The sequence below is a fragment of the Oncorhynchus mykiss genome, chromosome 13 (assembly GCF_013265735.2).
Source record: "Oncorhynchus mykiss isolate Arlee chromosome 13, USDA_OmykA_1.1, whole genome shotgun sequence".
In the NCBI taxonomy this organism is placed as follows: Eukaryota; Metazoa; Chordata; class Actinopteri; order Salmoniformes; family Salmonidae; genus Oncorhynchus; species Oncorhynchus mykiss.
The window spans coordinates 73,212,279-73,224,109 of NC_048577.1; positions in this window are offsets into that span (position 1 = coordinate 73,212,279).

The following is an 11,831-nucleotide window of genomic DNA, read 5'->3' on the forward strand; positions in this document are numbered from 1 at the left end:
CTCGGTCTGTCTGTCTGTCTCTCTCCCTCTCGGTCTGTCTGTCTGTCTCTCTCCCTCTCGGTCTGTCTGTCTGTCTCTCTCCCTCTCGGTCTGTCTGTCTGTCTCTCTCCCTCTCGGTCTGTCTGTCTGTCTCTCTCCCTCTCGGTCTGTCTGTCTGTCTCTCTCCCTCTCGGTCGGTCTGTCTGTCTGTCTCTCTCCCTCTCGGTTTGTCTGTCTGTCTGTCTCTCTCTCTCTCTGTCTCTCTCCCTCTGCCTGTCTCTCTCTCTCCCTCTCGGTCTGTCTGTCTCTCTCCCTCTCGGTCTATCTGTCTGTCTCTCTCTGTCTGTCTCTATTTTTTTTCTCTAGATGTTTTGCACTCTGACCTCCTTATAGAAACATAGACATTTACATTGTCAATGTAAAATTGGATGCTGTGTTTCCCTGATGTGAAAACATAAGTCCATCTGAATGACAACATGCAGACAGGGTGGGCTCTGGTCTAAAGTAGTGCACTATATAGGGAGTAGGGTGTCATGGGGCTCTGGTCTAAAGTAGTGCACTATATAGGGAGTAGGGTGTCATGGGGCTCTGGTCTAAAGTAGTGCACTATATAGGGAGTAGGGTGCCATGGGGCTCTGGTCTAAAGTAGTGCACTATATAGGGAGTAGGGTGTCATGGGGCTCTGGTCTAAAGTAGTGCACTATATAGGGAGTAGGGTGTCATGGGGCTCTGGTCTAAAGTAGTGCACTATATAGGGAATAGGGTGCCATGGGGCTCTGGTCTAAAGTAGTGCACTATATAGGGAGTAGGGTGTCATGGGGCTCTGGTCTAAAGTAGTGCACTATATAGGGAATAGGGTGCCATGGGGCTCTGGTCTAAAGTAGTGCACTATATAGGGAGTAGGGTGCCATGGGGCTCTGGTCTAAAGTAGTGCACTATATATAGGGAGTAGGGTGTCATTTGGTATACAGATGGTCTATTTGTATTTCAGTTGGTGTGTCAGTCTTTACTAGCCAGGATGCCAGATATGTTTGTTGTGACTGTCTGTGTAGAAGCTGGAGACTGGCTGGTGTAACCTGGCAACCCGGCTGGATCATTTCCAACAGGGATGACTAATTGTCTCTACAAAAAGGTCTGCTGTATCGCCTGGCAACCCGACGATTTCTAGAATGGAAATCCATACTAGACCGTCTGATTGGTCCAACCCGTTGGTTTCTGGGACCAGAGCCGGAACACCTGGGGCTGTAGCTTCATTTTGATGCTCTGATTGGTTACAGATGATCCAATCGCTGATGACGACTTCGTTTTGATACTCTGATTGGTTTAGAGATGATCCAATCGCTGATGACGACTTCATTTTGATGCTCTGATTGGTTAGAGATGATCCAATCGCTGATGACGACTTCATTTTGATGCTCTGATTGGTTAGAGATGATCCAATCGCTGATGACCACTTTGTTTTGGTACAACAGCCCTCATTTTGACATCACCACAAACCGACTTCAGCGATGTCAGTCTCAGACTGAAGTAAGTAGGGAACGTAAAACAGAAGGAGGGATTCAGTTTGTGTCGTCAGGTCCACCTGCTGTTAGCGTCGGCTTTAGTTTCAACCAAGCGCTACCAGAACCGGACTCAACTGATCGCTCTGACATAAATAAATAATGATTGATAAGAGGTTCTGTAATAAAGACGTTGATTTAGATGAATGAGTTGTTACTGTTGAGTCGGAGCAGAAACCTGCAGCTGTAGGGTCAGATTGGACCCCCTGGTTTGACTCCAAACAGCTGTAGGGTCAGATTGGACCCCCTGGTTTGACTCCAAACAGCTGTAGGGTCAGATTGGACCCCCTGGTTTGACTCCAAACAGCTGTAGGGTCAGATCGGACCCCCTGGTTTGACTTCAAACAGCTGTAGGGTCAGATTGGACCCCCTGGTTTGACTCCAAACAGCTGTAGGGTCAGATTGGACCCCCTGGTTTGACTCCAAACAGCTGTAGGGTCAGAATGGACCCCCTGCTTTGACTCCAAACAGCTGTAGGGTCAGATTGGACCCCCTGCTTTGACTCCAAACAGCTGTAGGGTCAGATTGGACCCCCTGGTTTGACTCCAAACAGCTGTAGGGTCAGATTGGACCCCCTGGTTTGACTCCAAACAGCTGTAGGGTCAGATTGGACCCCCTGGTTTGACTCCAAACAGCTGTAGGGTCAGATTGGACCCCCTGGTTTGACTCCAAACAGCTGTAGGGTCAGATTGGACCCCCTGGTTTGACCCCAAACAACTGTAGGGTCAGATTGGACCCCCTGGTTTGCCTCAAAACCCTCAGATGATCATGTGGAATCAACAAATCAACTTGTTTTTTCTAGATATTTTTCTGACATGATTTAATATCTGTTTTTCTTCTTTCAATCCTCTGTTTGTTTTGACACTTTGTCTTCGGTCACTGGATGATTTAGTCTGCATTTGAAACGGCCCCCTATTCCCTATGTAGGGCTCTGATCAGAAGTAGTGCACTATGTAGGGAATAGGGTGTTATAGAGCTCTGGCACCCTATTCCCTATGTAGGGCTCTGATCAGAAGTAGTGCACTATGTAATGAATAAGGTGTTATAGAGCTCTGGCACCCTATTCCCTATGTAGGGCTCTGATCAGAAGTAGTGCACTATGTAGGGAATAGGGTGCCAGTTGGAACGTAGGTTTACTGTCTGTTGCTTTGTTTAGTTTTGTGTGTTTTGTACAGTTCTAGATGTTCAGTAAAGATGATCCTGTTTTATAACTATTTGAAAACCCCCTGTTGTGTGAACGAATAAAGTGCTGTATTAATATCTGAGTCATGTTGTCTGTTAAAGAGAACACGGACCGCTGTGAGTCGCAGGACAACTGTGATGAGCAGCGGGTGTCCCGTCCTGTCGCCTCTGACCGCTGTGAGTCGCAGGACAACTGTGATGAGCAGCGGGTGTCCGTCCTGTCGCCTCTGACCGCTGTGAGTCGCAGGACAACTGTGATGAGCAGCGGGTGTCCGTCCTGTCGCCTCTGACCGCTGTGAGTCGCAGGACAACTGTGATGAGCAGCTGGTGTCCGTCCTGTCGCCTCTGACCGCTGTGAGTCGCAGGACAACTGTGATGAGCAGCGGGTGTCCGTCCTGTCGCCTCTGACCGCTGTGAGTCGCAGGACAACTGTGATGAGCAGCGGGTGTCCGTCCTGTCGCCTCTGACCGCTGTGAGTCGCAGGACAACTGTGATGAGCAGCGGGTGTCCCGTCCTGTCGCCTCTGACCGCTGTGAATCGCAGGACAACTGTGATGAGCAGCGGGTGTCCGTCCTGTCGCCTCTGACCGCTGTGAGTCGCAGGACAACTGTGATGAGCAGCGGGTGTCCGTCCTGTCGCCTCTGACCAACGAATATTGGCCCCCCTGTTTTTGTATAAATTGTCTTGACAATTCTACATGTTGGACACAGCAGGTGATTTACTGCACACTGTCATGTTAGTGAATCTCTGACTCTCGTTCTCCCTCTACTTTCTCTTGGTTACACATGTTAGTGAATCTCTGACTCTCATTCTCCCTCCACTTTCTCTTGGTTACACATGTTAGTGAATCTCTGACTCTCATTCTCCCTCCACTTTCTCTTGGTTACACATGTTAGTGAATCTCTGACTCTCGTTCTCTCTCCCTCTACTTTCTATTGGTTACATATGTTAGTGAATCTCTGACTCTCGTTCTCCCTCTACTTTCTCTTGGTTACACATGTTAGTGAATCTCTGACTCTCGTTCTCTCTCCCTCTACTTTCTCTTGGTTACACATGTTAGTGAATCTCTGACTCTCGTTCTCTCTCCCTCTACTTTCTCTTGGTTACATATGTTAGTGAATCTCTGACTCTCGTTCTCTCTCCCTCCACTTTCTCTTGGTTACACATGTTAGTGAATCTCTGACTCTCGTTCTCTCTCCCTCCACTTTCTCTTGGTTACACATGTTAGTGAATCTCTGACTCTCGTTCTCTCTCCCTCCACTTTCTCTTGGTTACACATGTTAGTGAATCTCTGACTCTCGTTCTCTCTCCCTCCACTTTCTCTTGGTTACACATGTTAGTGAATCTCTGACTCTCGTTCTCTCTCCCTCTACTTTCTCTTGGTTACACATGTTAGTGAATCTCTGACTCTCGTTCTCTCTCCCTCCACTTTCTCTTGGTTACACATGTTAGTGAATCTCTGACTCTCGTTCTCTCTCCCTCTACTTTCTCTTGGTTACACATGTTAGTGAATCTCTGACTCTCGTTCTCTCTCCCTCTACTTTCTCTTGGTTACATATGTTAGTGAATCTCTGACTCTCGTTCTCTCTCCCTCCACTTTCTCTTGGTTACACATGTTAGTGAATCTCTGACTCTCGTTCTCTCTCCCTCTACTTTCTCTTGGTTACACATGTTAGTGAATCTCTGACTCTCGTTCTCTCTCCCTCCACTTTCTCTTGGTTACACATGTTAGTGAATCTCTGACTCTCGTTCTCTCTCCCTCCACTTTCTCTTGGTTACATATGTTAGTGAATCTCTGACTCTCGTTCTCTCTCCCTCTACTTTCTCTTGGTTACACATGTTAGTGAATCTCTGACTCTCGTTCTCTCTCCCTCCACTTTCTCTTGGTTACACATGTTAGTGAATCTCTGACTCTCGTTCTCTCTCCCTCCACTTTCTCTTGGTTACATATGTTAGTGAATCTCTGACTCTCGTTCTCTCTCCCTCTACTTTCTCTTGGTTACACATGTTAGTGAATCTCTGACTCTCGTTCTCTCTCCCTCCACTTTCTCTTGGTTACACATGTTAGTGAATCTCTGACTCTCGTTCTCTCTCCCTCCACTTTCTCTTGGTTACATATGTTAGTGAATCTCTGACTCTCGTTCTCTCTCCCTCTACTTTCTCTTGGTTACACATGTTAGTGAATCTCTGACTCTCGTTCTCTCTCCCTCTACTTTCTCTTGGTTACACCATTACTCCATGTGGTTAAGACACCAAGGCAAAACAGATGACCAAAGCATTTTATACTGCACTATGAATCAAGGGGCTGGCAGAATGGCTAGTGCTGATATTAATGGTGACATAGTGCTGATATTAATGGTGACGTAGTGGTGATATTAATGGTGACATAGTGCTGATATTAATGGTGACGTAGTGCTGATATTAATGGTGACATAGTGCTGATATTAATGGTGACGTAGTGCTGACATAGTGCTGATATTAATGGTGACATAGTTCTGATATTAATGGTGACGTAGTGCTGATATTAATGGTGACGTAGTGATGATATTAATGGTGACGTAGTGCTGATATTAATGGTGACGTAGTGATGATATTAATGGTGACATAGTGCTGATATTAATGGTGACATAGTGCTGATATTAATGGTGACATAGTGCTGATATTAATGGTGCCGTAGTGCTGATATTAATGGTGACGTAGTGCTGATATTAATGGTGACATAGTGCTGATATTAATGGTGACGTAGTGCTGATATTAATGGTGACATAGTGCTGATATTAATGGTGCCGTAGTGCTGATATTAATGGTGACGTAGTGCTGATATTAATGGTGCCGTAGTGCTGATATTAATGGTGCCGTAGTGCTGATATTAATGGTGACGTAGTGCTGATATTAATGGTGACGTAGTGCTGATATTAATGGTGACGTAGTGCTGATATTAATGGTGACATAGTGCTGATATTAATGGTGCCGTAGTGCTGATATTAATGGTGACATAGTGCTGATATTAATGGTGACGTAGTGCTGATATTAATGGTGACATAGTGCTGATATTAATGGTGACGTAGTGCTGATATTAATGGTGTCGTAGTGCTGATATTAATAGTGACATAGTGCTGATATTAATGGTGACGTAGTGCTGATATTAATGGTGACGTAGTGCTGATATTAATGGTGAGGTAGTGCTGATATTAATGGTGACGTAGTGCTGATATTAATGGTGACGTAGTGCTGATATTAATGGTGACGTAGTGCTGATATTAATGGTGACGTAGTGCTGATATTAATGGTGTCGTAGTGCTGATATTAATGGTGTCGTAGTGCTGATATTAATGGTGACGTAGTGCTGATATTAATGGTGACGTAGTGCTGATATTAATGGTGACGTAGTGCTGATATTAATGGTGACGTAGTGCTGATATTAATGGTGACATAGTGCTGATATTAATGGTGACGTAGTGCTGATATTAATGGTGACATAGTGCTGATATTAATGGTGACGTAGTGCTGATATTAATGGTGACGTAGTGCTGATATTAATGGTGACATAGTGCTGATATTAATGGTGACGTAGTGCTGATATTAATGGTGACATAGTGCTGATATTAATGGTGACGTAGTGCTGATATTAATGGTGACGTAGTGCTGATATTAATGGTGCCGTAGTGCTGATATTAATGGTGACGTAGTGCTGATATTAATGGTGACGTAGTGCTGATATTAATGGTGACATAGTGCTGATATTAATGGTGACGTAGTGCTGATATTAATGGTGACGTAGTGCTGATATTAATGGTGACGTAGTGCTGATGTTAATGGTGACGTAGTGCTGATGTTAATGGTGACGTAGTGCTGATGTTAATGGTGACGTAGTGCTGATATTAATGGTGACGTAGTGCTGATATTAATGGTGACGTAGTGCTGATATTAATGGTGACGTAGTGCTGATGTTAATGGTGACGTAGTGCTGATGTTAATGGTGACATAGTGCTGATATTAATGGTGACTTGTGCAACACCCCCCCCCTCCATATTCTATTTAAATCAATCAAAATAAGACAACTAGACTTAACTTTTAAGTAGTACTTACTAAAGAATGTCTAAATCAAAGTGATTTAAATAGATTTTTAGCACACTTGTGTGAACCCCTATGCCCTTCTACATCTCTAATGCCGAGTTCAGAGCTGTCATCCAGGCAAAGGAAGAATCTCAATTATAAAATATATTTCCATTTGTTTAATAACACTTTCTGTTGGTTACGACATGATTCCATATGTGTTATTTCATAGTTTTGATGTCTTCACTATTATTCTACAGAAAACAGAATACTAGTAACATCAAATAAAAACCCTTGAATGAGTAGGTGTGTCAGAACTTTAGACTGGTGCTGTATGTACACACACACACACACACACACACACACACACACACACACACACACACACACACACACACACACACACACACACACACACACACACACACATATATATATATATCTGTGTATATACACACATACGCTACAAATGGCAGAGAACCAGGAATGTGTTTTCAGAAAAGCCCTGATTCAACAAGACCTGAGACATGTAATTACAACCACCGCTTCTACACACACACACACGTTTTGGGTATTTCTCATACTTCTGCTCAGAAGCGTTGCCGTGTGTGTGTGATCTATGCCATGCCCTAGGGTAAGGTTTTTCTCCAGACTCAGCGTTTCTTCAGTCTTTCATGTCTCCCTCCTCTGTTAACTCCTCCGCTCTCTCCCTCTCTTTATCTGTGAGCTCAGATAAGGGTAGGCGAAGGGACACATACACATACACTCTCTTCTCCCTCTTCCCCCGCCTCTCCTCTCCCTATCCTCCGTCTCTCCTCTCCATATCCCCCCGTCTCTCCTCTCCCTCTCCCCCCGCCTCTCCTCTCCATATCCCCCGCCTCTCCTCTCCCTATCCCCCCATCTGTCTCTCTTCTCCCTATCCCCCATCCATCTCTCCTCTCCCTATCCCCCCGCCTCTCCCTCTTGTGACGACCCTCCCACTCTGTCTGCTGTATTCTGTCTTTGTTCTTGTTTCCTTATTAGGATGCCGGTGGGCGGAGTTGGGAGGGTCGTCAGCTTCATGGGAAACACCTGGGCCAGGTGTCTCCCAGGATAAATAGACCTCTTCCACATTCATGGAAGAGACTCTCTCCATGCAGACACCTTTGTAGATTGTGTTGTGGTTCTTGGTGGCCTTTTGTTTGTTTGCTTTGGCACCTTTCAACACCCTGCATTATCACATTCATGCACGCAAAACTCACTTACACTACTGATTACTGATTACACACATCATTGTATATTTTCCTTAGTTGCTTTAGTTAATAAATATATATTTTGTTACTCCTTATCTCCACGTTGTCTCCCTTTGTTACGGGCTTTGAGCCGGTTCGTGACACTCTCCCCCCGTCTCTCCTCTCCCTCTCCCCCCGCCTCTCCTCTCCATATCCCCCGCCTCTCCTCTCCATATCCCCCGCCTCTCCTCTCCCTATCCCCCCGCCTCTCCCTCTCCCCCCGTCTCTCCTCTCCCTCTCCCCCTGCCTCTCCCTCTCCCCCCGTCTCTCCCTCTCCCTCTCCCTCTCCCCCCGCCTCTCCTCTCCATATCCCAGCCTCTCCTCTCCCTATCCCCCCATTCTCCTCTCCCTATCCCCCCATTCGCCTCTCCTCTCCCTATCCCCCCATTCGCCTCTCCTCTCCCTATCCCCCCATCCGTCTCTCCTCTCCCTATCCCCCCATCCGTCTCTCCTCTCCCTATCCCCCCATCTGTCTCTCCTCTCCCTATCCCCCATCCATCTCTCCTCTCCCTATCCCCCCGCCTCTCCCTCTCCCCCGTCTCTCCTCTCCCTCTCCCCCCGCCTCTCCTCTCCATGTCCCCCGCCTCTCCTCTCCCTATCCCCCCCATCCGTCTCTCCTCTCCCTATCCCCCCATCCGTCTCTCCTCTTCCTATCCCCGTTCGATCTCTCCTCTCCCTATCCCCCCGCCTCTCCCTCTCCCCCCGTCTCTCCTCTCCCTCTCCCCCGCCTCTCCTCTCCATATCCCCCGTCTCTCCTCTCCCTATCCCCCCATCTGTCTCTCCTCTCCCTATCCCCCATCCATCTCTCCTCTCCCTATCCCCCCGCCTCTCCCTCTCCCCCGTCTCTCCTCTCCCTCTCCCCCCGCCTCTCCTCTCCATGTCCCCCGCCTCTCCTCTCCCTATCCCCCCCATCCGTCTCTCCTCTTCCTATCCCCGTTCGATCTCTCCTCTCCCTATCCCCCCGCCTCTCCCTCTCCCCCCGTCTCTCCTCTCCCTCTCCCCCGCCTCTCCTCTCCATATCCCCCGTCTCTCCTCTCCCTATCCCCCCATCCGTCTCTCCTCTCCCTATCCCCCCATCCGTCTCTCCTCTCCCTATCCCCCCATCTGTCTCTCCTCTCCCTATCCCCCCGCCTCTCCCTCTCCCCCGTCTCTCCTCTCCCTCTCCCCCCGCCTCTCCTCTCCATGTCCCCCGCCTCTCCTCTCCATGTCCCCCGCCTCTCCTCTCCCTATCCCCCCATCCGTCTCTCCTCTCCCTATCCCCCATCGATCTCTCCTCTCCCTATCCCCCCGCCTCTCCCTCTCCCCCGTCTCTCCTCTCCCTCTCCCCCGCCTCTCCTCTCCATATCCCCCGCCTCTCCTCTCCATATCCCCCGTCTCTCCTCTCCCTATCCCCCGTCTCTCCTCTCCCTATCCCCCCTATCTGTCTCTCCTCTCCCTATCCCCCCTATCTGTCTCTCCTCTCCCTATCCCCCATCGATCTCTCCTCTCCCTATCCCCCCGCCTCTCCCTCTCCCCCCATCTCTCCTCTCCCTCTCCCCCGCCTCTCCTCTCCATATCCCCCGCCTCTCCTCTCCATATCCCCCGTCTCTCCTCTCCCTATCCCCCGTCTCTCCTCTCCCTATCCCCATCTGTCTCTCCTCTCCCTATCCCCCATCCATCTCGCCTCTCTCTCTCCCCCCGCCTCTCCCTCTCCCCCCGCCTCTCCCTCTCCCCCCGCCTCTCCCTCTCCCCCCGCCTCTCCCTCTCCCCCCGTCTCTCCTCTCCCTCTCCCCCGCCTCTCCTCTCCATATCCCCGTCTCTCCTCTCCCTATCCCCCCATCCGTCTCTCCTCTCCCTATCCCCATCTGTCTCTCCTCTCCCTATCCCCATCTGTCTCTCCTCTCCCTGTCTCTCCTCTCCTTATCCCCCGTCTCTCCTCTCCCTATCCCCCGTCTCTCCTCTCCTTATCCCCCGTCTCTCCTCTCCCTATACCCCGTCTCTCCTCTCCCTATCCCCCGTCTCTCCTCTCCCTATCCCCCGTCTCTCCTCTCCCTATCCCCCGTCTCTCCTCTCCCTATCCCCCGTCTCTCCTCTCCCTATCTCCCGTCTCTCCTCTCCCTATCCCCCGTCTCTCCTCTCCCTATCCCCCGTCTCTCCTCTCCCTATCCCCCGTCTCTCCTCTCCCTATACCCCGTCTCTCCTCTCCCTATACCCCGTCTCTCCTCTCCCTATACCCCGTCTCTCCTCTCCCTATACCCCGTCTCTCCTCTCCCTATACCCCGTCTCTCCTCTCCCTATCCCCCGTCTCTCCTCTCCCTATCCCCCGTCTCTCCTCTCCCTATCCCCCGTCTCTCCTCTCCCTATCCCCCGTCTCTCCTCTCCCTATCCCCCGTCTCTCCTCTCCCTATCCCCCGTCTCTCCTCTCCCTCTCCCCCGTCTCTCCTCTCCCTCTCCCCCGTCTCTCCTCTCCCTCTCCCCGTCTCTCCTCTCCCATGTCTCTCCTCTCCATATCCCCCGTCTCTCCTCTCCCTATCCCCCGTCTCTCCTCTCCCTATCCCCCGTCTCTCCTCTCCATATCCCCCGTCCGTCTCTCCTCTCCCTATCCCCCGTCCGTCTCTCCTCTCCCTATCCTCCGTCCGTCTCTCCTCTCCCTATCCCCCCATCTGTCTCTCCTCTCCCTATCCCCCATCTGTCTCTCCTCTCCCTATCCCCCATCTGTCTCTCCTCTCCCTATCCCCCCATCTGTCTCTCCTCTCCCTATACCCCGTCTCTCCTCTCTCTATCCCCCCATCTGTCTCTCCTCTCCCTATCCCCATCTGTCTCTCATCTCTCCTCTCCCTATACCCCATCTCTCCTCTCCCTATCCCCCGTGTCTCCTCTCCCTCTCCCCCGTCCGTCTCTCCTCTCACTATTCCCCCGTCTCTCCTCTCCCCGTCTCTCCTCTCCCTCTCCCCCGTCTCTCCTCTCCCTCTCCCCCGTCTCTCCTCTCCCTCCACTAGGTGGCAGTTCTACCTAAAAGTAAGATGACCAGAACTCAGTCTGAATGACTTGATGGATGATACAAACATAAAAATAGTTAGAATAGATAGGATCAATGCCATACAGTTGGTGTCATTATCTAGAGTATATTCTATTCTATTCACTTGATGTATGGTACAGACATAGAAATATGTAGAATAGATAGGATCAATGCTATGCAGTTGGTGTCATTATCTAGAGTATATTCACTCCAATCCACTTGCTGTATAGTAGGCCTACAGACATACAATAGGTAGACTGGAAATAATGTCCCCTGTCTCATGTCTTCTCTACTCTATTCCCTTTCAAGCCTGGTATCAAAGTGTACATTATCTACTGTCACAGACCCCAGGTCGACGCACATATAACATCTCCTCACTGCTTCTATACCTGACACGAGATTCATCCCAAAATACCTGATACCTGACACGAGATTCATCCCAAAATCACAATCCTAACAACGGCTAATCCCCCCCCCCCCCCCCGAGTTCCCTTCCTTTTCGCCAATAGTTTACATACAGAAAGTTCTGTGTCCAGTTAGTCACAACTTATAATGTCAAACAAGGGATAGTACTAGTAGCCCCCTAGAGAGAACAAGGGATAGTACTAGTAGCCCCCTAGAGAGAACAAGGGATAGTACTAGTAGCCCCCTAGAGAGAACCTGCTTTACTTAATGTCTCCTCACAACAAACAGCCCAACCTGGTCTCAGAGCATTTCATATGATTCTTTACGTAAAAACAAGAGAACTCCATTTAGTATGATACGTTATGTTTGGTGTGGTTACAT